Genomic DNA, 26,297 nt, shown 5'->3' on the forward strand with positions numbered 1-26,297 from the left:
TGCTGAAGAGGTTAAATAATTTGAATCTATCATTGGTAATCCAAAGATAGCAGTAATTGGATGAGGTATATTCAAGACCATTGAAATAATGTCAAAAATATCTTTCCAATATTTTTCCAGCAAAGGACATGACCAAAACATGTGAGTTAAAGAAGCTATCTCGGAATGACATCTATCACATATTGGATTAATATAAGAGTAATAACGAGATAGTTTATCTTTGGACATATGGGCCCTGTGCACAACTTTAAACTGTATCAACACATGTTTAGCACATATAGAGGATAAATTAACCAAATGAAGAATTTTTTCCCATTTTTCAATCGGTATAATAATCTTAAGTTCTCTTTCCCAGTCAGCTTTGTCTCTTCATGCGTCCTTACATCACCTGGACAATACTAATACTTAAGTCAGGCTGCTGTCTGTTGACCACAGCTCAGCACTTAACACAATAATTCCTCAGTTCTGATCAAAAAGATCCAAAACCTGGGCCACTGTATCTCCCTCTGCAGCTGGATCTTCGACTCTCTCACCGGAAGACCACAGTCTGTCCGGATCAGAAATAACATCTCCACCTCACTGATGATCAACGCTGGTGCACCTCAAGGATGCGTGCTTAGCCCACTGCTCTACGCTCTCTACACCCATGACTGTGTGGCTGGGCACAGCTCAAATGCCATCTATAAACCTGCTAACAACACAACTATTGTTGGCAGAGTTTCAGATGGTGACGAGAAGGCGTACAGGAGCAAGACAGATCAGCTGGTTGAGTGGCGTCACAGCCACAACCTCGCACTCGGCCAACATCAGTAAAACCAAAGCATTGACTGTGGACTTCAGAATGGGAATGTAGACCAGTCCTCATCGGGTGATCAGTTGTAGAAAGAGTGAGCAGTTTCAAGTTCCTGGGTGTCAACGTCTCTGAGAATCTGTCCTGGGCACAGCATATCGATGCAGTTACAAAGAAGGCACGACAGCAGCTATATTTCATTCGGGGTTTGAAGAGATTTGGTATGTCGCCAAAGACACTTGCAAATTTCTACAGTTGTATCATGGAGAGCATTCTAACTGGCTGCATCAGCATCTGGTGGAGGGCTGGCACTGCACAGGATCAAAGCTGCAGAAAGCTGTGAATTCAGTCAGCTCCATCATGGGCACTAACCTCCCCAACTCCTTCAGGACATCCTCAAGGAGCGATGCCTCAGCAGAGCAGCACCCATCATTAGGGACCCCCAACACCCAGGACATGCCCTCTTCTCATTGCTACCTTCAGGGAGGAGGTACAGGAGCCTGTAGGCACACTCTCAAAGATTCTGGAACAGCTTTTTCCCCCTCTGCCATCAGATTTCTGAATGGACATTGAATCCATGAACAATGCCTTACTATTTTTTTCTCTTTTCGAAAAGTAATGGATATACACCCAGCCCATCACAGGAAAAGCCCTCCCGTCCTTTGAGCACATCTGCAAAGATGGCTGCCACAAGAACGTGGCATCCATGATCAAGGACCCTCACCACTGAGGCCATGCTGTCTTCTCCCTGCTGCCATCGAGAAGGAGGTACAGAGCTTTAGATCCTGCAACACCAGGCTCAGGAACAGTTACCACCCTTCAACCATCAGGCTCCTGAACCAGCCTGGATAACTTCAACACTGAACTTATTCCATGGCCTATGGAGTCACTTTCAAGGACTCTGCAGCTCATGTTCTCAATATTGCTTCTTTATTAATTATTATTTATTATTATTATTTGTCTTTTTTGTACTTGCACAGCTTGTCTTTTGCACATTGGTTGTCTGTCATTCTTGGTATGTAGTTTTTCATTTATTCTGTTGTATTTCTTTGTTCCACATGAGTGCCTGCAAGAAATGGAATTTCAAGGTGGTATACGGTGATATACACTACACAGCCACTTTATTCGTCATCTCCTGTATGGTGACCAATACGTACTTTGAGAATAAATTTACTTTGAACTTTGTGAACATTCAGTTATTCTATATCTGAGACAATGCAGCTGGATATCCCTACCCAAGATGCACTGCGTTTTATCTGGACGCATTTGTGGAGTCTGCTTGCAAAGTAAGCTGAAGCAAATTACAATTGAAAATATTTGCTAAAGGAAGAAACCGCAGATTCCCCTCACTGATCGGCACAGAGTTGGCAGATTCAATCAGCAAAGTATGGTTTGGCTCGCTGCTGGGTTTTTTTTTGACATGTGGGAGCTGTTTATTGCTGTGTAAACTCAGCGGCGTTCTGAAGCTCTCTAACACAACCATGAATCACCTGGTTATTAATTTGGAAATGTACCAGGCTGTTCGTTTAAAATGATCAGTGTTACCCGCAATTTAACAACATTCTGCCTGGGACTTGGTTGCTTCGCGTGGAGTTGACATGACCAATTGGGCACGACTGGCAGAGTCACAATTGGAGAAGTTCATGATACTGAAGACCATTTGGCACATTGCGTTCAGACCAGCTAAAAAAAGGATTTGTTTATTTATTTATCGATTTATTGACTGAGATGCAGCTCAGAATAGGCCCCTCAGGCACCTAAGCTAGAAACCCCCAACTTAACCCTAGCCTAATCATGGGACAATTTACAATGACCAATTAACCTACTAACTGGTATGTCTTTGCACTGTGGGAGAAAACCAAAACACCCAGAGGAAATCCATGCAGTCCATATGGAGGACATATAGACGCCTTATAGATGACGTCAGAATTGAACTCCAAACTTTGACGCCCGGAGCTGTGAGACTGTCGTGCTAAACGCTACAGTACCACAGTCTGTAGTCTGGCTAATTTCAGCTCTTCAGGCACTCAAGGATTTTGTTATGTGTAATGAAGATTTCCGCACCCACCACCTTTCAACTGGAGAGTTCCAAAGTCAAAAGTTGAGTTTGTTTCCACATGTACATGTATACACGGTGCAATGAAAAAGTTACTTACAGCAACATCACAGGCACTAGCATCACTTAGGCAGTCCGTTATAAAATCGTAACTTATATACAATTTTGCAAGAATAAACAGCATTAGAACAAAAGTCAATTCTCGTGCAATATGATCAAAGTAGTCATAGTGTTGTTAAGCTGTACTGATTAGGGTTGTGCTGGTTGGCTGAGGATCTGAATGGTTGAAAAGAAGTAGCCGTTCCTGAACCTGGTGCAGTAGGATTTCGGGCATCTTTCCTCCTGCACGATGTAAGAGCGTTTGGCGGATATTGAGCCAGAGCTCCCTTTAGGTACTACTTATGGTGGGAAGGGATGTCCTGTGGGCTAAATCCACTGTTCTGTGCAGCTTCTTTTGTTCTTGTGCCTATGAACTTCTGTAGCAGACCATAATGAAAACAGTTTTGAATATTTTCAAGATTACATTGTAAAGTTTTGTTAGCGTGTTCAGTATAAAGCCGAACATCTTTAACCTCTAAAGAAGGTAAACCGACTAATCTCCATTACTCTTATTCAGGGTGAATATCTATTTTAACCGCTTTATAAATCCGTTTTCTAATCTGTGTGCCCTACTGAGGGAATTAGATTACTCATTCATTTACATCTCATTATTTTAAACACCTTGATTAAATCTCTGCACGATCTCCTTTGCTGCAAAGAAAACAATTCCAGCACAGGCAAATTTGTAAATTTACAATTCTCCAATGATAAAGAAAACTTGCTAGAAAGGCTCAATAGGCCAGGCAGCATCTGTGGAGCACTGAATGTTTCCAGTGGGAGACCCTTTATCAGAACCCAGTAAGTTCTGACGAAGGATCTTGGACCTGAAACAGTACCAAATTCCCCTGCTACAGATGCCCTCTGACCTGCTGAGATTTTCCAGTATTTTCTGATTTTATTTAAGATTTACAGCATCTGCAGGTATTTGATTGAAAGTCTCCAACCCCAGCTATGTCTTCACAAGTTTCCTCTACACTCTCTCATGTGCTAGAACAATCTCCTTCCAGCATAGTGACCGAAGTATTGAAGCGATGCTTTAGAATTGGAATCAGGTTTATTGTCACTGACATATTGAATGTCGTGAAATTTGTTGTTTTGCAGCAGCAGTACAGGAAGATATAAAAAAGTACTATAAGTTATGAAAAGACATATACAAAAATACTTAGTGCAAAATTAGTGAGGTAATGTTCAAAGTACATTTATTATCCAAGTATACATGATACAACCTTGAGATTCATTTCCTCACAGGCAGCCACAAAACAAAGAAACCCCAAAGAACCGATTGAACAACAGTCCGTCAAACACCCGATCTGCAGAGAAAGAAAATCATGCAAACAATAAACACAAGCAAATAGTGTTCTGAACTGAAGTCCTTCCCCAGTTAAACGCGAAGCGGTGCAGTGAGCTGAACCGGCCCATCCCCTGCCTCAGGCCCCGACACCCTGACCTTGTCAGCCTGGCCATTCAGAAATCTGATGCTGGAAGGGAAGAAGCTCTTCCTAAAATATTGAATGTGTGTCTCCAGGCCCCTGTATCTTCTTCTGATGGCAGTAATGAAAAGAGGGCATGAACTAGATGGCGGGAGCCCCAACAAACACATCTTTACCTCCTGCCCCCTCCTCCCTCTGTTTTTCACAGGGATCTCTCTCTCTCCAGGATCCCCTTGTCCATACATCCCTCTTCATTAATATCCCTCCTGGCACCTATCCCTGCAAGCAATAGAACTGTTACACCTGCCCATTCGCCTCCCCCCTCACCTCCATTCAGGGCCCCAATGAGTCCTTCCAGGTGAGGCAACACATAGAAACATAGAAAATAGGTGCAGGAGTAGGCCATTCGGCCCTTCGAGCCTGCACCGCCATTCAGTATGATCATGGCTGATCATCCAACTCACAACCCTGTACTAGCCTTCCCTCCATACCCCCTGATCCCTTTAGCCACAAGGGCCATATCTAACTCCCTCTTAAATATAGCCAATGAATTGGCCTCAACAGTTTCCTGTGGCAGAGAATTCCACAGATTCACCACTCTCTGTGTGAAGAAGTTTTTCCTAATCTCGGTCCTAAAAGGCTTCCCCTTTATCCTCAAACTGTGATCCCTCGTTCTAGACTTCCCCAACATCGAGAACAATCTTCCTGCATCTAGCCTGTCCAATCCCTTTAGGATTTTATACGTTTCAATCAGATCCCCCCTCAATCTTCTAAATTCCAACGAGTATAAGCCTAGTTCATCCAGTCTTTCATCATATGAAAGACCTGCCATCCCAGGAATCAATATGGTGAACCTTCTTTGTACTCCCTCTATGGCAAGGATGTCTTTCCTCAGATTAGGGGACCAAAACTGCACACAATACTCCAGGTGTGGTCTCACCAAGGCCTTGTACAACTGCAGTGGTACCTCCCTGCTCCTGTACTCGAATACTCTTGGTATAAATGCCAGCATACCATTGGCCTTTTTCACCGCCTGCTGTACCTGCATGCCCACTTTCAATGACTGGTGTATAATGACACCCAGGTCTTGTTGCACCTCCCCTTTTCCTAATCGGCCACCATTCAGATAATAATCTGTTTTCCTATTTTTGCCACCAAAGTGGATAACTTCACATTTATCCACATTAAATTGCATCTGCCATGAATTTGCCCACTTACCTAACCTATCCAATTCACCCTGCATCCTCTTAGCATCCTCCTCACAGCTAATACTGCCACCCAGCTTTGTGTCATCCGCAAACTTGGAGGTGCTGCATTTAATTCCCTCATCCAAGTCATTAATATATATTGTAAACAACTGGGGTCCCAGCACTGAGCCTTGCAGTACCCCACTAGTCACTGCCTGCCATTCTGAAAAGGTCCCGTTTATTCCCACTCTTTGCTTCCTGTCTGCCAACCAATTCTCTATCCACATCAATACCTTACCCCCAATACCGTGTGCTTTAAGCTTGCACACTAATCTTCACTAACACTTCACCTGCAAATCTGCCAAGGTCATTTACTGTATCTGGTGCTCCCAGTATAGCCTCCTTTACGTTGGTGAGATCTGACGTAAATCGGGGGGCCGCTTTGTCGAGCACCTTCGCTCCATCTGGAAAAGTGTTATTTCCCAGTTGCCAATCATTTTAATTCCTAGCCCCATTCCCCTTCCGACATGTGACCTCCTCTTCTGCCTCAATGAGGCAACCCTTGCGGCGTAAGAGCAACACCTCATATTCCATCTAGGGAGCCTCCAACCTGATTGTATAAACATCAATTTCTCCGTCCAGTAATTTTTTTCCCTTCCCTTTCCCTTCTTCTCTATTCCCCACCCTAGCCTCTTATCTCTTCTCCTCACTTATCTAACACCCTCCCCCCTCCACCACTGCCGGTACCCCTCTTCGACCCCCTTCTCCCATGATCCACTCTCCTCTCCCACAGATTCCTTCCTCTCCAGTCCTTTGCCTTTTCCAGCTATCACTACCCAGCTTCTTACTTCATTCCCCGTCCCCACCCACCTGGCTTCACCTACCCCTTTCCAGCTTGTACTCCTTCCCCTCTCCCCCTCCGTTTTATTCTGGCTTCTTCCCCCTTCCTTCCAAGCCCGGATGAAGAGCTTCGGCACAACTCTTTATTCATTTCTACCTTTGTGAGTGTTGCTTCCTCTCCTTTATTCTTCGTTCCTTGTCTGTCAGGGCACAGTTAGAGCAGCGAGAGTGGCCTCAGGGGCTGGGTTACGTTCATTGTGTAAGATCTGGGAATTCTGGGAGAGCTACAGCCTCCCGGAGAACCACATCTGCACGACATGCAGCCAGTTGCCGCTCTCGCTGAGAACGCGTTAAGGAACCGGAGCTGCAATTTGATGAGATTCAGCTCATACAGGAGGATGAGGAAGTGGCAGATAGGAGCTGCAGGGAGGTAGTCACCTCTAGGTTGCAGGAGGCAGGGAACAAGGTGACTGTCAGGAGAAGGAAGGGAAATGGGCAGCCAGTGCTGGGTGTACCTGCAGCCGTTCACTTCAATAATAAGTATACTGTTTTGGATATTGTTGAGGGGGATGATCTGCCAGTGGGGAGCTGCAACAACTGGGTCTCCGGTACTGAGTCTAGTGTGGTGGCTCCCAAGAGATTAGAGGTGAAGAAGACTGCAGGAGCAATAGGACATTCATGACCAGAACAATAGAGATGAGATTCCAGGGATGCTATAGAGACGCCCAGATGATACGATGCTTCCCAAGTGCCAGGGTCAGGGATGTCTCTGATCGGGGTCCACGGCATTCTAAAGGGGGTGGGTGAGCAGCCAGAAAGCCTGGTACATATTGGTACCAATGATCTAGGTAGGAAAGGCAAGGAGGTCATGAAGAGAGACCGAGAAGTGGTGGACGAACTGAATAAATATTTTGCATTGGTCTTTACTGTGGAAGGCACTAGCAGTGTGCCAGAGTCAAGACTGTCAGGGAGCAGAACTGAGTGAAGTTGCCATCACTAGGGAGAAGCTGCTTAGGAAACTGGAAGTTCTGAGGGTAGATAAATCACCTAGACCAGATGATCTGCAGCTCAGGGTTCTGAAAGAGGTTGTTGAAGAGATTGTGGAGGCATTAGTAATGATCTTTCAAGAATTAATAGATTCTGGCATGGTTCCGGAGGACTGGAAAATTGCATATGTCACTCCACTCTTCAAGAAGGGAGAGAGGCAGGAATTGTATGCCAGTTAGTCTCACCTCAGTGGTGGGGAAGATGTTGGAGTTGATTATTAAAGATGTGGTTTCTGGGTACTTGGGGGCACATGATAATGTAGTCCAAAGTCAGAATGGTTCCTCAAGGGAAAATCTTGCCTGACAAATCTGTTGGAATTCATTGAAGAAATAACAAGCAGGATAGACAAAGAAGAATCGGTGGATTTTCAGAAGACCTTTGACAAGGTGCCACAATACACTGCTTAGCAAGTTAAAAGCCCATCATATTACAGGAAAGATACTAACACAGATTGAGCATTGTCTGATTGACAGAGAAAAAGAGTAGGGGTAAAGGGAACCTCTTCTGGCTGGCTGCCGGTGACTAGAGGTGTTCCACAGGGGTCTGTGCAGGGACCACTTCTTTTTATGTTGTCTGTCAATGATTTGGATGACAGAATTGATGGCTTTATTGACAAATTTGTAGACAATACAAAGACAGGTGGAAGGGCAGGTAGTACTGAGGAAGCAGAGAGTCTGCAGAAAGGCTTAGATTAGAAGAATTGGCAAAGAAGTAGCACTGGAATACTGTGTTGGGAAGTGTATGGTCATGCACTGTGGTAGAATAAATAAAAATGTAGACTATATTCTAATTGGAGAGAAAATTTAAAAATCCAACATGCTAAGTGCTTTGGGAGTCTTCGTGCAGGATTTTCTAAAGAGTAATTTGCAGTTTGAGTCGGTGGTGAGGAAGGCAAATGCAATGTTAGCATTCATTTCGAGAGGACTAGAATATAAAAGCAAAGATGTAATGTTGAGGCTTTATAAAGTACTCATGAGACCTCACTTGTTGTATTGTGAACAGTTTTGGGCCACTTATCTAAGAAAGGATGTGCTGACATTGGAGAGGGTTCAGTGGAGGTTCACAAAAATAATTAAAAGGCTCATCATATAAGCAGTGTTTGATGGCTCTAGGCCTGTACTTAATGGAATTCAGAAGAATGAGGGGATCCTATTGAAACCTATCAAATGTTGAAAGACATTGACAGAGTGGATGTGGAGAGGATATTTGCTATGGTGGGCTGGTCTTGAACCAGAGGGCACCACTTCAGAATAGAGGGACTTTATACTTTATACTTTATTGTCACCAAACAATTGGTACCAGAACATACAATCATCACAGCGATATTTGATTCTGCACTTTCACACTCCCTGGATTACAAATATTAAATATTTAAAATAGTTAAAATTAGTAAATATTAAGAATTTAAATTATAAGTCATAAATAGAAAATAGAAAAATGGGAAGTAGGGTAGTGCAAAAAAAACCGAGAGGCAGGTCCGGATATTTGGCGGGTACGGCCCAGATCTGGGTCAGGATCCATTCAGCAGTCTTATCACAGTTTGAAAGAAGCTGTTCCCAAAACTGGCCATACGAGTCTTCAAGCTCCTGAACTTTCTCCCAGAGGGAAGAGGGGCGAAAAGTGTGTTGGCTGGGTGGGTCGTGTCCTTGATTATCCTGGCAGCACTGCTCCGACAGCGTGCGGTGGAAAGTGAGTCCACGGACGGAAGATTGGTTTGTGTGATGTGCTGCGCCGTGTTCACGATCTTCTGCAGCTTCTTTCGGTCTTGGACAGGACAACTTCCATACCAGGTTGTGATGCACCCTAGAAGAATGCTTTCTACGGTGCAGCTATAAAAATTAATGAGGGTTTTAGGGGACAGGCCAAATTTCTTTAGTTTTCTCAGGAAGTAAAGGCGCTGGTGGGCCTTCTTGGCAGTGAGCTCTGCTTGGTTGGACCAAGTCAAGTCATTTGTGATATTGACCCTGAGGAACTTAAAGCTTTTGACCTGTTCCACTTGCGCACCACCGATGTAAATTGGGTCGTGCGGTCCGCTACTCCTTCTGAAGTCAACAACCAATTCCTTCGTCTTGCTGACGTTGAGGGATAGGTTATTGTCTTTGTACCATGCCACCAGGTTCTTAATTTCCTCTCTGTACTCAAACCCATCATTACCAGAGATACAGCCTAAAATTATTGTGTCATCAGCACACTTATATATTGAGTTTGATGGAAACTTGGCTACACAATCATTTACAACAGAGATGAAGAGTAATTTCTTTAGCCAGAGAGTGGTGAATTTGTTGCTGTGGAGGGCAAGCCATTGGGTGTATTTAAGGCAGAGGGTGATGGGCTTAGATTGGCCAGGGCAAGAAGGGTTACAGGGACAAGATAGGAGATTGTGCTGAGGGGGAAATGGATCAGCCTTGATGAACTGGCAGCGCAGACTCGAAGGGGCAAATGGCCTAATTCTGCTCTTATATCTCATGGTCATGGTTTTAATGATGAATACCACTTTTTTGAGGCTTCCACGTTTGAAGATGTCCTGGATGGTGGGGAGGCTATTGCCCTTGATGCAGCTGGCTGAGTGTACAATCAGGCACGACCTTCCTACTGTTACAGCAGCCCGGTCCACTTCTATATCATGTCACACATGGTGTAAATTCTATTGATAGAGAGACAGAAATGGTGTATGGTTGGTTTAATCTGTATTTAAAGCATTAAAATAGCTTTAATTTAGACCAAAACAAATGAGTACTCCCTTTCTGGGTGTCTTACTGACCATCAGGAAATTCATTCTCGTTTTTTGACCAGATTTTTATTCTCTATCCAGTTTTTTCTAGCAGAAATTCCACTAAACGACATCAATATCCAAAGTGCATGAGTAGTGATCCGCAAGATGTCAGTTTTTATTTACCTGTAGGAGAACCAGGTTTCATCAATACCCATTCCCCTGAAATTGGACTATTTCAGCACCCTCAAGAGAAAATCTGCAGATGCTGGAAACCCGAGCAACAAACACAAAACGCTGGAGGAACTCAGCAGGCCAGGCAGCATCAATGGAAAAAAGTACAGATGATGATTCGGGCCGAAACGCTTTGGCGGAATATGAAGAGTTTTGGCCTGGAACATCGACTGTACTGACTTCCTTGCCTGCTGGGCTCCTTCAGCATTTTGTGTGTGTTTCAGCACCCAAACTATATTCAATTTTTAAGCCGTTCAACCACACATGGCTACTCGTGAATACAGCCAAACGAGACAGCATTATTATGGGTCAACGTGCTAAAAGCCCATTACCAGCAGTCTCACATGAACACAATCACGGAATAAGAATCCCAACACCAACACCCCCCCCCCCCCACCACTGGTGCAGCTTGTTGCCCAGGTCTCCTGGCACAAACAAGCCGACAAACCCATACAGAATATCAGTAAAATACAACGGGACAGAACATGCATGCAGATAGTGCAGGCGCCCCAGCCCACCAGTATCACCTGATGACTCGCCCTGGCCCCTGCCAGGTGACGCCGAGGTGAGTGTGGGTCTTCAGGCTCCTGTGCCTCCTCCCCAGTGGTAGTAACACAAAGAGGGCCTGACCCGTATGATGGGGGTCTTTAATGGTTGATGCCTCCCTGAGATCCATGATTTCCTATGAGCTGAAGTGCAACCTTACACACGTGCCTTGACTGCTTTGCCTTGGGTCAAAGTGCTGTCAGCTGCTGCTGCCACCGCTGGTTGGTCTCTGGCGCGCCACACGGCTTACTTCTGCTGACTGTTGCATTAGAGAGATCACCAAATCTCCAGAGTCAAAGAAAGGAAACTTCATCTGCTTCAAGCCGGGCTACGTGCTGACCGATGGGAGAAGTGGCAAAATGCTGCCAGGGAATGAGGAGCTGAAACCAGCAGAGTCGGTTCCAGTGTTGCCTCACACAAGGAAAGACAACCTCAAAGTACCATTCTGACCCAGGTATTAAAAAATCAATAGCATTTTGATTCTCCATCCCTAGGATATAACAGAGATGGTCTACTTCAATCAAAGGGAGATCATACTTGCTGAAATCCTCTGCACAGGGCCAGTAACTGTCCTAGGTTCCCTCCCGCCCACATTGAGCAAGGTCAACCTGCTCAAGTAGCCACTGGCTGAAAATCAGGATGCAGGAGCTCTTTATTTTTGTATAAGGGGCCGGAAGGGAGACAAAGGGGTGACAAAAGCACAGAATCCATTAGCAATCTCATTCCTGGGAATCAATGGTGAACCAGGCACCAGCAGATCCATAAGTGTTAACAAAATATCTGCATTCAAATTGAAACTGGTACAGGCCCGGCTGGTGGCGTAATGGCATCAGCGTCGGACTTTGGGACGAAAGGTCCGGAGATCGAATCCAGCTGGCTCCCCTGCACGCTTTCCATCCGTGCTGGGTTTCGAGCTGGTGATCTTTTTGGAAACTCACCCAGCAGAAGGCAGTGGCAAACCACTGCTGTGATTTGCCTCGTACGTCTCTACGTCAGACAGGCGTGGAGGGAAATCGTCCGCTAACCAGAGAAACTCCGGATGCGACGTATCTTTCCTTTCCTACAGGCAGATATCCTACATCATTATACTGATTAGGAGTGCTATTAAAGAATTACATCGGACGTGATCCTCAACGGCAGGCCAGGCCCTCTGAAGGAACGCCAGAAACCCTCATTGTCACATGACTGATCTATCGGACAGATACACGGTGGCATCGCCCGCTTGCTTCTGCCATTTGTGCACTTTACTGTGGCTTCAACCAACTGCTACATTCACCACAAAATAAGGTAACAAATTTCTTCTAAATCCCTGCATGTAAGGAGTAATTATTTGGCAGTTTGTTCCCCCCTGTTTCTCCTTGTCCGTTTCCCCGAATGTTGTACTTTGAAGGCAGTGCTCGTGCATTGATTCTTGGCTATAATTGCAGAGATCACCGCACGCTATACAGTACACACTGTTCTCGGCTCCCAGGGCAGACCTGCTGAGCCAGGGAGTCTCCGCAGTCTTATCTCAAGCCACACGCTGCTTGCATTACAACGAAGGATCTGGCATATTGATGCAAGGCTTGGGACTTGAAAAGGATTATTCTGATTTGGCAAGTTTTGTGTTGTTTGAAATTTCCTGTAATCATAAAATCTCAGGACTCATTTATCCAAAGATTGTAGTGGAACATGACAACTTGCAATTTTGCTTCAAGCTGTAAATTTGGGCACTGTGGTGAATTTCTAATTTATCCATATCATTGTGCTGAGGCAGAAAATGAACTTCGACAGATTTTCCTGTGGAACATGAGGTACCTCTTGTACCTAATAAAGAGGCCTCTGAGTATATTTCTGTATGTTCGTGGTCTTCTGCTAGCATAGCCCATTCACTTGAAGGTTTAACATATTCAGAGATGTTCTTCTGCACATCACTGTTGTAACTCATGGCTATTTGACTTACTGTCATCTTCCTGTCTGACCATTCTCCTCCTACCTTCCTGATTATCAAAGTGCTTTTGCCCACAGAACTACCACTCACTGGGTGTTATTTGTTTGTTGCATCATTCTCTGCAAACTCCAGAGATCTTTGTATGTAAAAATTCCAGGTGATCGGCAGTTTTTGAGATACTGAAAACACCCCATCTGGCACCAACAATCATTCCACAGTCAAAGTCAATTACATTACATTTCTTCCCCATTCAGTCTTAACAACCACTTAGTCTCTTGACTATATCTGCATGCTTTTATGCATTGAGCTGCTGCCACGATTGGCTGATTAGGTATTTGCATTAATAACCTGGTGTACAAGTGACACACACAAAACACTGGAGGAACTCTGCAGGCCAGGCCACATCTATGGAAAAGAGTACAGTCAATGTTTGGGCTGAGACCCTGCGTCAGGGCTGGGAAGCAAAAAAGAGATGAGGAGTTAGAGTAAGAAAGTAGGGGGAGGGGAGGAAGAGCCACAAGATGATAGGTGAAACTGGGAGGGGGGGTTGGGGTGAAGTAAAGAGCTGGGAAGTTGATTAGTGAATGAAATGCAGGGCTGGAGAAAGGGGAATCTGATAGGAAGGCCATGGAAGAAAGGAAAGGGGAAGAAGCACAAGAGGGAAGTGATAAGGTGAGAGAAGGTAATGGTGAAGGGGAGGGGGATTACTAGAAGTTTGAGAAATTGATGTTCATGCATCAGGCTGGAGGCTAACTAACGGAATATAAGGTGTTGCTCCTCCAACCTGAATGTGGCCTCATCACGACAGTAGAGGAGGCCATGGACTGACATGTCGGAATGGAAATGGGATGTGGAATTAAAATGTGTGGCCACTGGGAGATCCTGCTTTTTCTGACGGATGGAGTGTAGGTGCTCGGTGAAGCAAGGTGTTACTCCAAAATTAATCCATCAATGAGGACATGGGGCCATAGATGGAGACTGGTTAAAGGGAAATGTCAGTCTAACATCAGAAAGCATTTCTTTACACAGCGAGCTGTGCATACAGGGACAGACAATGTAGTTGTGTAGCTGAGAGTAGTACCTTAGAGACTTTTAAATCTAAGCTCAATAGTTATTTCAACACTCTATGTGAATATGAATTTGGGCTGATTGGCCTGTTCTTGTCCAAAACTTTCCAATGTACTAATGTTCCATAAACCCATAAATACTACCTCACTAGTCCTCTTCTGTACTATTTTTATGTAACTTATAGTAGATTTTCACGTCTTGTCTCAACCGGGGTTATTTTTTAAAAATGAAAAGATTTTTTTTGGTTGGTCAGTTAGTATTTTCTCAGGGTTACCTCGTGGGGATGCAGTATTCCTTGGATTGTTTACCTTTTGTGTCTGATTGCTTGTCTTTGGACTAGCTCAGGTTTTTCACTTTGTCTTGCAGGTGTCTCATTTGGGATCATGGGGGTTGTTAAGCTCTCTTTGTATCTATCACTTTTATTCAATTTGGGATCATTTAATTAGGACGGGACTTTTGAATTGTAGTTGTTGGCTTTAGGGATTACTGCTTCATCTGGACACCTATGTTTTCTGATTGGGCCTGAATTCCTATGTGTTTCAGGGCCTATTTCAGGGGGGCATGCCAAACCATCTTTGCTGGGTTGTGTGATTCCTCGTTGAGTTCTGTGTATCAGGAGTGATTTCAGTTTGTCACAATTCTGTATAGTTTGCCTGAGCTCTTGATCGTTTTCCTAGTTAATTTTCTGAAATAAATCTTTAGTTTTGTTTGAATTGCTGAAGTCTCTGTGATTCCTGCAGTTGAGTTCGCTCATGACCATTACACTTAACCATACTGCTGCCAAAAATCAACAAACTTCGGTGATAACAAATCTGATTCTGATTCTGTACGAATGGTCCCTTTAAAGGCCGTCTCCTCCCCCCCCACCCTCTTTTCCCCCATCTCTAAGCCCTGTCTCTCTCCTCCCTCCTCCCCCTTTCTCTCCTCCCTCTCTCCACCCCACCCCTCTCCTGGACCATTTCAGAGGCTGGTTGATAGTCAATCGCGTTAGTGGGTCTGGAGTCTTATGCAGTTCAGATCAATAAGGAAGGTGTTTTATTTCACAGACAACTATGGCTGAGTCACAAGGGGCCTTATAACAATTCTGTCATCTCATGGTCATCCTTACCAGCGTTAACTTGTCATCTGAGTGATGAGATTCAGACATATACCTGTATCAATGGAAAGTAAGTAAATTAAGCTGTAACCTTTATCCCAGCCTTTCCTGTGTCAAACCAAGGACTGATGAAACCATCATCCACATGTTTACTCCACGCGGACTTGGGTATTCCAGTTCTTAGTGCATGTCCTGCTGTATTCTCCCCTCGGTAAACAAACAAAAACAGAAATGCCGGAAGATCACATCCATTCAACATTTAAGAAGCTCTTGGAAAGGTACACGGTTGAAGGAAAAGAGGAAAGGGTTAGATGGATCTTAGAGCTGGTTAAAAGGTCAGCACAACGTCATGAACTGAAGGGCCAGTACTGTGTGCTGTTCCATGTTCTCTCAAGCTGAAAGGGAAATCAGGCAATGTTTAGGTTCAGTTACCCTTTCTTGGAAGCATTAGCTGACTTATTCAACTGTTTTTTTTTTCCTCTCCACAGATGCTGCCTGACCTACTGTCTGTGTTTAACTGGTTTCTCTTTCCACAGATGTGGGTAGACTGGCTGAGTTCTTCCAGCAATTCTGGTTTTGTTTTGGATCCCAGCATCTGCAGTTTCAAACAAGAAAATCTGCAGATGCTGAAAATCTAAGCAACACACACAAAATGCTGGAGGAACTCAGCAGGCCAGGCAGCATCTATGGAAAAGAGTACAGTTGACTTTATGGGCCAAGACCCTTGGCCAGAAATGTCAACTGTACTCTTTTCCTTGATGACGCCTGGACTGCTGAGTTCCTCCAACATTTTGTATGATCTGCAGTTTCATTTGTTTTTCCAAAACCATTTGTTATTTCCTGACTCGCAACAAGTTGTCTTCATTCACCCCCAGAAGGTCCAGAGGAGATTCACAAGAATGACTCTGGGAATGAAAGAGTTAATGTGTGAGGAGCATTTGTTGGCTTTGGGCAATGTACTCACTGAAGTTTGGGGGGGGCGGTGGGTGAAATCTCAATGAAACCTATTGAATATTGAAAGGCCTACACAGAGAGATCATGTAGAGCATATTTCCTACAGTGAGGGAGTCTAGGTCCAGGGGGCACGGATACAGAATACAAGGATGACACTTTGGAACGCAGATGAAGAAGAATTTCTTTAGCCAGAGGGTGGTGAATCTATGGAATTCACTGCCACAGACAGCTGTGGAGGCCAAGTTACTGGGTATATTTAAAGCGGAGGTTGATAGCTTCTTGATTAGTCAGGGCATCACAGGTCACATGGAGAAGGCAGGAGAATGGGGTTGAGAGGGATAATAAATCAGCCATGATGGAATGGTGGAGCAGACTCAATGGGCCAAATTGCCTAATACTGCTCCTATGTCTTATGAAGTTTGAAGGAAAAGCTTTTTACTCTTTTCCTGGAGAGCAAAGATTTAAAAATTAGCTTTTATTTGTCACATGTACATCAAAACGTACATTGTTTGTGAACAACCAATACAGTCTGAGATCAGCTGAGAGTAGCACCTAAATGTCACCAGACTTCCATATCCAATGTAGCATAGTAACAACTTACTAACCCTAACCCATACATCTTTGGAATGTGGGAGGAAGCAGAGCATTCGAAGGAAACCTTCACAGTTGAGCATAGCCCACACAGACAGCGGTGGGAATTGAACCCTATTCTCTAATTCCAGGTGCCGCAAAGCATTATGCTAGCTGCTACGCTACCATGCCTCAGCAATGGCATGAACACAAATTTCCTGGCGCCTTTTCAAAGTACTAACTTTACATCTGTCTTAGTTGCTTTGTCCAGAAGCATTAGTTATGTATGCAGCATCCTGGATTCACACAAGCTCCCATGAGCACTTTGGGCAAGTGTCAGTAGGAGTTGGTCAACTGAAGCAGGCATCAGACTCAAACCACAGGAGCAGCAACTATTAACACCCGACAAGGGGGGACTGGGGTGCTGTTATAGTCTGGCAGATTGACCACTATCTTGCCGAAGCTAGACATCTCCTTTACATACTGCTTGAAAAAGACCCCACCAATGTGTATCAGGCGACTGTCTCCTGCACCTGCTGAGTTCCTAAGGTGAGGTAATGACGATATATTTTAAAATAAGATGGAGTGTGGCTTGGAGGGGAAGCTACAGATTCCATGTAGGTGAAGCCCTTGTATTTTCTTGTGGTAGATTCATGCATCTAGGAGGTACTGCCCGAGTAGCAGTACATTTTGTAGATAGTCCCACTTCTGATCTAATGATGAAAAGATCACTGATTAAGCAGCTGAAGATGCCTGGGTTCAGGACAATGGCCTGAGATACTACTGCAACGTCCAGAAACTGAGATGCTTGACAACCATCAATGACAGCCATCTTGCTTTCTGTGAGGGATATGACTCACCCAGTTTCTTCTGGTTCCTCGATGCCACATTCAGTCACACAATGCCTTGAAGTTAAGTGCAAGAAGCAATCATTCTCACCTCATTCCTGGATTCCAGCACTTTGCACCGTGGTGTCAATGAGGTCTGATCTATGTGATCCTGGCAAATCTCAAACCGGATAAATGTAACCAACTTCCAGTGGGAAGTGAGGTGGAGATCAGCTATCATTTTGTGGAAGTTGACCTTTTATGTGTTTCTATTCTGAAAGGCTTGGTGTGTTGCCTTTAGAGTTTACATCTGAATTAGTGGCACACACAGATAGATGGATAGGCTTGTAAAGAGAGCTCTTGGCACATTGGCCTCCATAAATCAGGGCAATCTGTGCAGGAGTTGGCATGTCATGTTGAGTTGTACAAAACATTGGTGAAGCCTAATTTGGAGGATTTTGTGCATGCTGGTTATCTATGTACAAGAAAGGTATCAATAGGCTTAAAAGAGTGCAGAAAGGATGTGGCCAAGAATTGAGAACCCGAATTATAGGGAAAGGTTGAGTGGGTTAGACATTATTCCCTAGACCATAGGAAAAATGATTTTATACAGGTATGCAAAGATTATGAGTATAGATAGGATGAATGCATGCAGGCTTTTTTCCCTCAGGTTGGGTGAGACCAGAACTGGGAGATCACGGATTTAGGGAGCTAAGTGAATCTGTGGGGGATTCTTCTTCACTGAGAGGATGGTGAGAGTCTGGAATGAGCTGCCAGCAGAAGTGGTCGATGCAGGTTCAATTGCAACATTTAAGAGCTGTCTGGATAGGTACAATACATGGAAGGCAAGTGGTTTGGAGGGATAAAGACTGGCTGCAGTTAGATGGGACAGGCAAAAGATCAGGGCAGCTTTAACTAGATGGGCCAAAGGGCTCATTTCTATCTTCTACTGCTCTATGATTATTTGAGGATCGTAGTGCTTCCAAAACAAGATAAAATTATGGATCTGATTGCTTTATCATATATTTGATATTCCCTCTTGCAAAGGTTCAAAAGTTTGTTTTATTATCAAGGTGTGTATGCATAATACAACCCTGAAATTTGTCTTCTCCAGACAGCCATAAAATAAAGAAAACCATATAAATAGTTGAAAGAAAGACATCAATCCCCGCCACACAAAATGAAAAAGAAACAAAAATTTGCAAACCCCAAAAACACTCCCAACACCCCCCCCGCACAAAAATTAACAGATCACCCAAACCCCCAGCCCGCCAATCCGCAACATGAAAGAATGGGTGAGAACACAGGAAAAACATAGAACTGAAAGAGGCCAATATGAACTAAAGTTAGTTTGAACTATAGTCCAATCCATAAATCTCAGAATTTCGATAACCTCTCCGAGAATATCAGGACCCCACGACCCCTCTGATGGCAGCAACTCGAACTAGCGGCCCCTCCCGTGGCAGCTTATTTAATGCCACTCTTGAGCATGCACTACTTCTGGGATCTTCTTTGACACATTCTGATTTATTGTGGGTACAACATGCCCCTCACAATTGGGTGAACAGGACATCCAATTTGAATTTGCCCCTAGACCCAAAAATTCTTCCTCCATTGCTGGCCTTGATAGCCTTATAGGGGCTGACCATTCTCATAAAATCTCCGTGTTAACAGCTGCAATACAGCAGCAGGCCTGCTATCAAAACAGTGAAGAGTCCAGTTGAGTTTGAGAAATGTCAGCGAATTTTCACATAAATTTACATAAAGAAAGAAGCGAACTTAGAACACAGAACAATGAACAGTACAACATAACACCAGCCCTTCAGCCAGTGATGTTGTGCCAAGATTTTGACCTACTCCAAGATCAATCTAACCCTTCCTTCCCACACAGCCCTTCATTTTCCTTTCATCCATGTGCTGATCTAAAAGTCTCCTAAATGTCATAGAATCATAGAACACTACAGCACAGAAGTAGGCCCTTTGGCCCATCTAGTCCATGCCATACTATTATTCTGACTAGTCCTATCAATCTGCATCCAGACCATAGCCTTCTATACTCCTCCCATTCATGTATATATCCAAATTTCTCTTAAATGTTAAAATCAAACCCACATCTACCATTTCTGCTGCTCGCCCTTAACCCATGACCTCCAGTTTTAGTCTCACCTAACCTCAGTGAAAAAAGCCTTGCTGGTATTAAAGATTTACTGTAATGTATGAATCTATTTCTTTTAGAGCAATGGCACCCCCCCCCCCTTAGGACTACGTGTGGATTGTTGTCACTCTCTCGCTGCAATGTGAATACACCAGTTAAGGCCATCACCAGCGTGCATGCTTTTATCTAATATATACAGGTGTCCCCCGCTTTTCGAACGTTCGCTTTACAAAATCTCACTGTTACGAAAGACCTACATTAGTTCCGTGTTGGTGTTTTCACTGTTACGAACAAAAAAGCAGCGTGCGATAAAAAATCAGCGCGCAAAAACATCAGGGCGCGATAAAAGGCAGCGTACACCCCGAGCAGCCGCTCTCCCCGGGAACTGCATTCTAGCCAGCATTGCTTAAACACATGCTTGTGAGCAGCCGTTTGCAAGATGAGTTCTAAGGTATCGGAAAAGCCTAAAAGAGCTTGTAAGTGTGTTACACTTAGCGTAAAACTAGACATAATTAAGCGTTTCGATCGTGGTGAACGAAGTAAGGACAAAGTGAGTTTGGTTTGTGGAAGCTGACGAAGGTGATGTTGAAGAGGTTTTGGCATCCCATGAACAAGAACTGATAGATGAAGAGCTGATGCAATTGGAAGAGGAAAGGATAACAATCGAAACTGAATGCAGTAGCGAACGGACCGAAAGTGACTGCGTGAGATTTTCGCTGCAATGATAAAGTACGACTTTAATTTTGAAAGGGTACATAGGTTTAGGGGAGATTTGCAAGATGGTTTGAGTCCTTACAAAGAACTGTGTGATAGAAAAATGTGTGAGGTTCAGCAGTCGAGCAAGCCTTCCACATCAGCCATAGCAGACAACGAACCTCGACCTTCGACATCAAGGTGGATAGTCATAGGAGAAGATGAGCCGCCTGCTCTAATGGAAACAGACGATGAGATGATCAGAGACGACGCAATTGGAAATCGGCACTGATCTGGGCCGACAATTATGTGCTGGGTGGCACCTAATTAATTAGCATGTTTATTTCAGCTTTTTTCTTAAAGATGTGTTGGGTGCCTCCCGGCTACCACTGCATGCTTTGCGGCAATGTATCGCTCGGCAGCCTGGAGGGTGGGGGCCACTGCACCACCCAAACTGCGGCGACTCAGTCTAACACACCATCATCAGTGTGCTCGGCGCTGAACCAATTCCGGTAAGTGATACTACACTGTACATACATTATTTCTACTTTATATCGGCTGTGTATTTTTATGTGTTATTTGGTATGATTTGGCAGCTTCATAGCTTAAAGGTTACTGGAGAACGCTTGCGCCGTGTTTTTGTCAACAGCGCTTGCGTGAGATTTTCTGCCGACGGCGTTTGCATGAGATTTTCGTTACAGATAACAGTGCAGTAATGATTGTGGAGAAGTATTTCTACTTTATATAGGCTGTGTATTTATCATATCATTCCTGCTTTTACTATATGGTACTGTTATTTTAGGTTTTATGTGTTATTTGGCATGATTTGGTAGGTTACTTTTGGGTCTGTGAACGCTCACAAAATTTTCCCATGTCAATAAATGGTAATTGCTTCTTTGCTTTACGACATTTCGGCTTACGAACCATTTCATAGGAACAGTCTACCTTCGGATGGCGGGGGAAACCTGTATGTACCAGGGGTGATTGATAAGTTCATGGGCTAAGGTAGAAGGAGTCGGTTTTAGAAAACCTTCCTAGCACACTTATTTTTCAACATAGTCCCCTCCTACATTTACACATTTAGTCCAGCGGTCGTGGAGCATACGGATCCCTTCTTTGTAGAAGTCAGCGTCTTGGACCTCCAGAAAGTGGTCCACAGCAGGGGTGATTGATAAGTTTGTGGCCTAAGGTAGAAGGAGATGAGTTACTAACTTCAAACTTTCTGCATAATCACTCAAAGAGTTGAACTGCATGTGCATGTAACGAGAGCTGTATAACTCATCCCCTTCTACCTAAGGCCACAAACTTATCAATCACCCCTGCTGTGGACCACTTTCTGGAGGTCCAAGACGCCGACTTCTACAAAGAGGGGATCCGTGTGCTCCACGACCGCTGGACTAAGTGTGTAAATGTAGGAGAGGACTATGTTGAAAAATAAATGTGCTAGGTTTTCTAAAATTGACTCCTTCTACCTTAGGCCACAAACTTGTCAGTCACCCCTCATACTTGTGCACAGACACAACAAATTGGCGATGAATTTGAAGCTGAATATCAGAGAATATCAACAACTGCACTAACAGTTACAGGACAAAACAGCGAGAGTTAAACAATACGAGAAAGCTGAAGGACGCGTGAGTATTAGTGAAAGGTGCACTGAATTTAAGGTGAAAATAACGTGGCGATGGCTTCAGTTGGGAAGGTTGATGTATTTGATAGCAATAATGAAGGCCAGGAGTCATATACTGAGATGGTTGAACTGTACTGTAATACGAACAATGTGGAGGAGCAAAATAAAGCCCCTACACTTCTTAGCTTAATGGGCCCAAGAATGTGCATTCTTATGCAATCTAGTAACCCCTGAAATGCCGGAAAGTAGAATGTGTGATGAAATTTTTACAATCTTACAAAATCTCTTGAGCCCTAAACTGCTGGTAATAGCTGAGAGATTTGGATTTTACAAAAGGAACCAGTCAAAGGATGAAAGCATTTCTGAATACATTGTAGAACTGTGCAAGCTCTCCCAGTACTAAGATTTTAGAGATGGACTTTCTCGTGCATTAAGGGACAGGCTTGTATGTAGCATGCATAGTCAAAGCACACAAAAGAGGCTTTTAGATTAGACATTGACCATTGCAATATCATTAGAGACTGTAGCAAAGAATGCAGCAGAGCTACAGAAAAGAGGTTAGAATGTGAAATGCACAGTATCCATGAATGGTGCAAAAAGCCAAAAATGTTATCAATGAGACAATTCCTCCCATGATGCAAATGACTTGGTTCAAAGAAAAAGTCTGCAGAAAGTGTCACAGACAAGGTCACACAGAGACAGACAAAAAGCACAACTGAGTGAAAAGTCCCAAACACAAAGTTACGCAAATGCATAAAGTTACCAAATGTAAGACAGAATCAGACAACATAGAGTCTGACAAAGGTGAACTGTCATGCCTAGAACTGCATCGTATAACAGAAGCAGATCACAAAATCATCTTGGTCACAATAGATGAGTCTGGTGTAAAACTGAAAATGGAGCTGGATACAGGGTCAGCTTTGTCCATAATTCCAGAGGCTGACTACAACAGACTGTTTTCAAAGATACCATTAGAGAAGACATTAGTGATGTTAAAGAACTATACATGTGAAAATGTGTCTCCCAAAGGCAAATTGAAAGTAAATGTGACTGTAAATGGAGGTCAAACACAAGAGTTGGAGCCTTATATGTTGAAAAGTGGAGGACCAGCACTTTTCAGATGAGAGTAGTTGAGAAAAGTCCAACTAGACAGGTAGTCAATCAAAGCTCTCAGTGTGACATCAATGGGCAATGGCAGATCAAATGGTAGCGCTAACCAGAGACTGGCACAGCTACTTAATGTTAATGAAAAGGTGTTTGAGAAGGGTATTGATAAACTAAAATGCAAGGCAGCCAGAACTGAACTGGATGAAACAGCAACACCAAGATTCCATAAAGCGCATCCGTGTTTACACATTATGTTCTAAAGTGAACGCATGAACTTTAGAGCTTGGAGGCATCTGGAATTCTCTCCAAGGTTGAGTGGAGCAATTGGGCCATGGCTACTGTTGGTGATCAAAAAAGGGAAGACTGGAGCCGTTCACATATGTGCGGATATCAAGGTGAGCATCAACCTGGTGCTGCATACTGTGCAGTATCCCCTGCCATGAATAGAAGACATTTTTACACCTTTGGCAGGCGTGGAGAGGTTTTCAAAGATTGACTTGTCACAAGCCTATCTGCAAATGGAGATTGAGGAGTCAAGCAGGAAGTTCTTCATAACCAACACTCACAAGGGACTGTTCCAGTATAATCGTCTTGTCTTTGGCATCACATCAACTCCAGTAATTTGGCAAAGAACAATGAACCAAGTGCTCCAAGATATCCCAGGAACACAATGTTACCTTGATGACATCATCGTGACTGACAAAAATGATGAATAGCACCTCCAGAACCTTGTTAAAATGCTTACCAGGCTGAGTGATTATGGTCTGCGCGCAAAGAGAGAGAAATGTAAGTTTTTCAAGAATTAAATCTCATATCGTGGACATGTCATTGACAAGCATGGCTTACATAAGTCACAAGAGAAGACTGAAGCAGTGTACAGGTACCCAAAATGGAAAATGTGTCACAATTCAGCTCATACTTGTGTCTTGTAAACTACTACCACAGGTTTCTGCCAAACATTGCTACACTGCTGCACCCATTGAACACACTGTTCCAGACAGGAGCAGAGTGGGAATGGTTGGAACGATGTGAAAGAGCATTCAAGGAGACAAAGAGACTAATAACATCCGATGAACTGCTCACCCATTATGACCCATCCCTGCCCATCAGACTGGTGTGCAGTGCGTCCCCTTATGGCATTAGAACTGTTTTCTCACACATTATGAAAGAAGGATCTGAATGCCCGATTGCGTTTGCATCAAGATCACTGACGAGCGCAGGATGGAACTACACACGGATCGACTGAGAGGCCTTTAGTCCAGGATGGGGAATAAAAGAAGTTCCACCACTACCTCTATGGACAAAAGTTTACTCTAGTGACAGATCACCAGCTCCTTGTGTCCATTTTCAATCCCAGGAAGGGAATTCCAGTGATGACTGCTACCCGGTTACAACGTTGGGCACTGTTCCTAGGAGCCCACTCTTATGACATAGAGTTCAACAGTACCAAACAACACAGCAATGCTGATGGCTTGTTACGTCTTCCACTGTTGGCAACTGAAGAAGAAAAGTCTTCACACTGTGACCCATCGGAAATGTTCCACACTGCATTGGTGGACCAGTTGCCAGTAACAAATTCTGAAATACAAAGAGAAACAAGGAATAACCCGACATTGTCAGAAGTCTATGACATCACCATGCAAGGACGGCCAGCTCATGGTAGCCCTATGTTTCCAGACTTCTCAGCGAGACAAGACCAACAGTCAGTCTGTCAAAGAATGCTGATGTGTGGATCTTGTGTTGTGGTTCTCTTTAAACTGTGCACCAGACTGTTAAAAAATCTGCATGAAGGACACCTGGGTAGAGTCAAGATGAAGAGTTTCACACAGAGCTATGTGTGGCTGCCGGGAATAGATGAACAGATTGAAAACTTGGCCAAAAGATGTTCGAGATGACAGAACGTTCAAAATGCACCCCCACAGGCACTGTTACACCCAGGGGAGAGGCCATCTTCACCATGGTAAAGAGTGCATATTGCCTTTGCTGGGCCATTCATAGTCCCAATGTTCCTGATTACTGTGGATGCTCATTCGAAGTGGCCGGAGGTTATACCAATGAAGTCAACCACCTCAGCAAAGACTGTCTCCACCCTAAGGACTATCTTCACCAGAACAAATTGTGAGTGACAACAGACCACAAGACACATCAGAAGAATTCCGACTGTTCATGAAGTAAAATGGCATCAGACATTTCAAGTCATCTCCTCACCATCCAGCGGCGAAGGGGTTAGCTGAAAGGTTTATCCAAACCTTCAAGAAGTCCCTTAAAGCAATGGACGAGAAGGACATTTCTCACAAGGTGGACAGCTTTCTTTTTGTGTATTGGAACTCTGTTCATGTAATGACAAACCAAACACCTGCATTGCTTTTCATGAACAGGAATCTGAGATCTTGCATAGACCGCCTGAAACCAGACCTCCGGAGGGAAGTGCAGAATAAACAATTCAGCCAGTTGCCAAATGAAGCAGCGAGGAGCTTTGAGATCGGACAGGAAGTCCTAGGGCATGATTACCAAGAAAACAAGTGGACACCCGGTAGGATAGCAACAAAAACTGGACCATAAGTTTATGAAGTGCATATTGGAGATCAGACGTGGAAACGTTATATGGACCAGGCATTGGATGCTCAATCGAAAAACACACCTGAGTCAACTGCATCCATCAACACGGACACAGTACAGTCACCGGACCTACCTCTCAGTGGTGATGTCATAGCCATCAGTGACAGCGGAAACCCAGAACGTTGTCTTAGACAAGACACCTATCAAACCTGATAACACTTGACTGGTCCAGAAGCGCTACCCTGAAAGAAACAGAGCATCACCTGAAAGACTGAATCTTTAGAACGGTGAAGTTAGTTATGGACTGTCATTGTGAAAGCATGTTTATTTGGAATATGGGTTTATGGTAGGGAAATTGAATGTTTTGTATATATACAGTTTTAAGGTGCATAAATCTAAAGAGGGAGAAGTGTAATATATGGATCTATTTCTTTTAGAGCAATGACACCCCCCCCCCTTAGCATTGTGTATGGATTGTCATCTACGCATGCACATTGTTCTCGCTCTCTCTTGCTACAATGTGAATACACCAGTTAAAGCCATCACCTGTGTGCATACCTTAATATATATGTAGTTGTGCACAGACACAACAATTGCTGGAACCACTACATCCCAAACTTCTGCACCATCTAAACAACAGCACAAGTAACTGACCACAGACAATGCGGAAGAATAAAGAAGTACGGCCAACAACTTGCTACTGGTCACCGAGGAAGCAGTGGATGTTACCCCTTACTAATTTTAATCTTGTGTCAACATTTGCACTGATTAG

Source organism: Mobula hypostoma, chromosome 10, assembly GCF_963921235.1.
Source record: "Mobula hypostoma chromosome 10, sMobHyp1.1, whole genome shotgun sequence".
Taxonomy (NCBI): Eukaryota; Metazoa; Chordata; class Chondrichthyes; order Myliobatiformes; family Myliobatidae; genus Mobula; species Mobula hypostoma.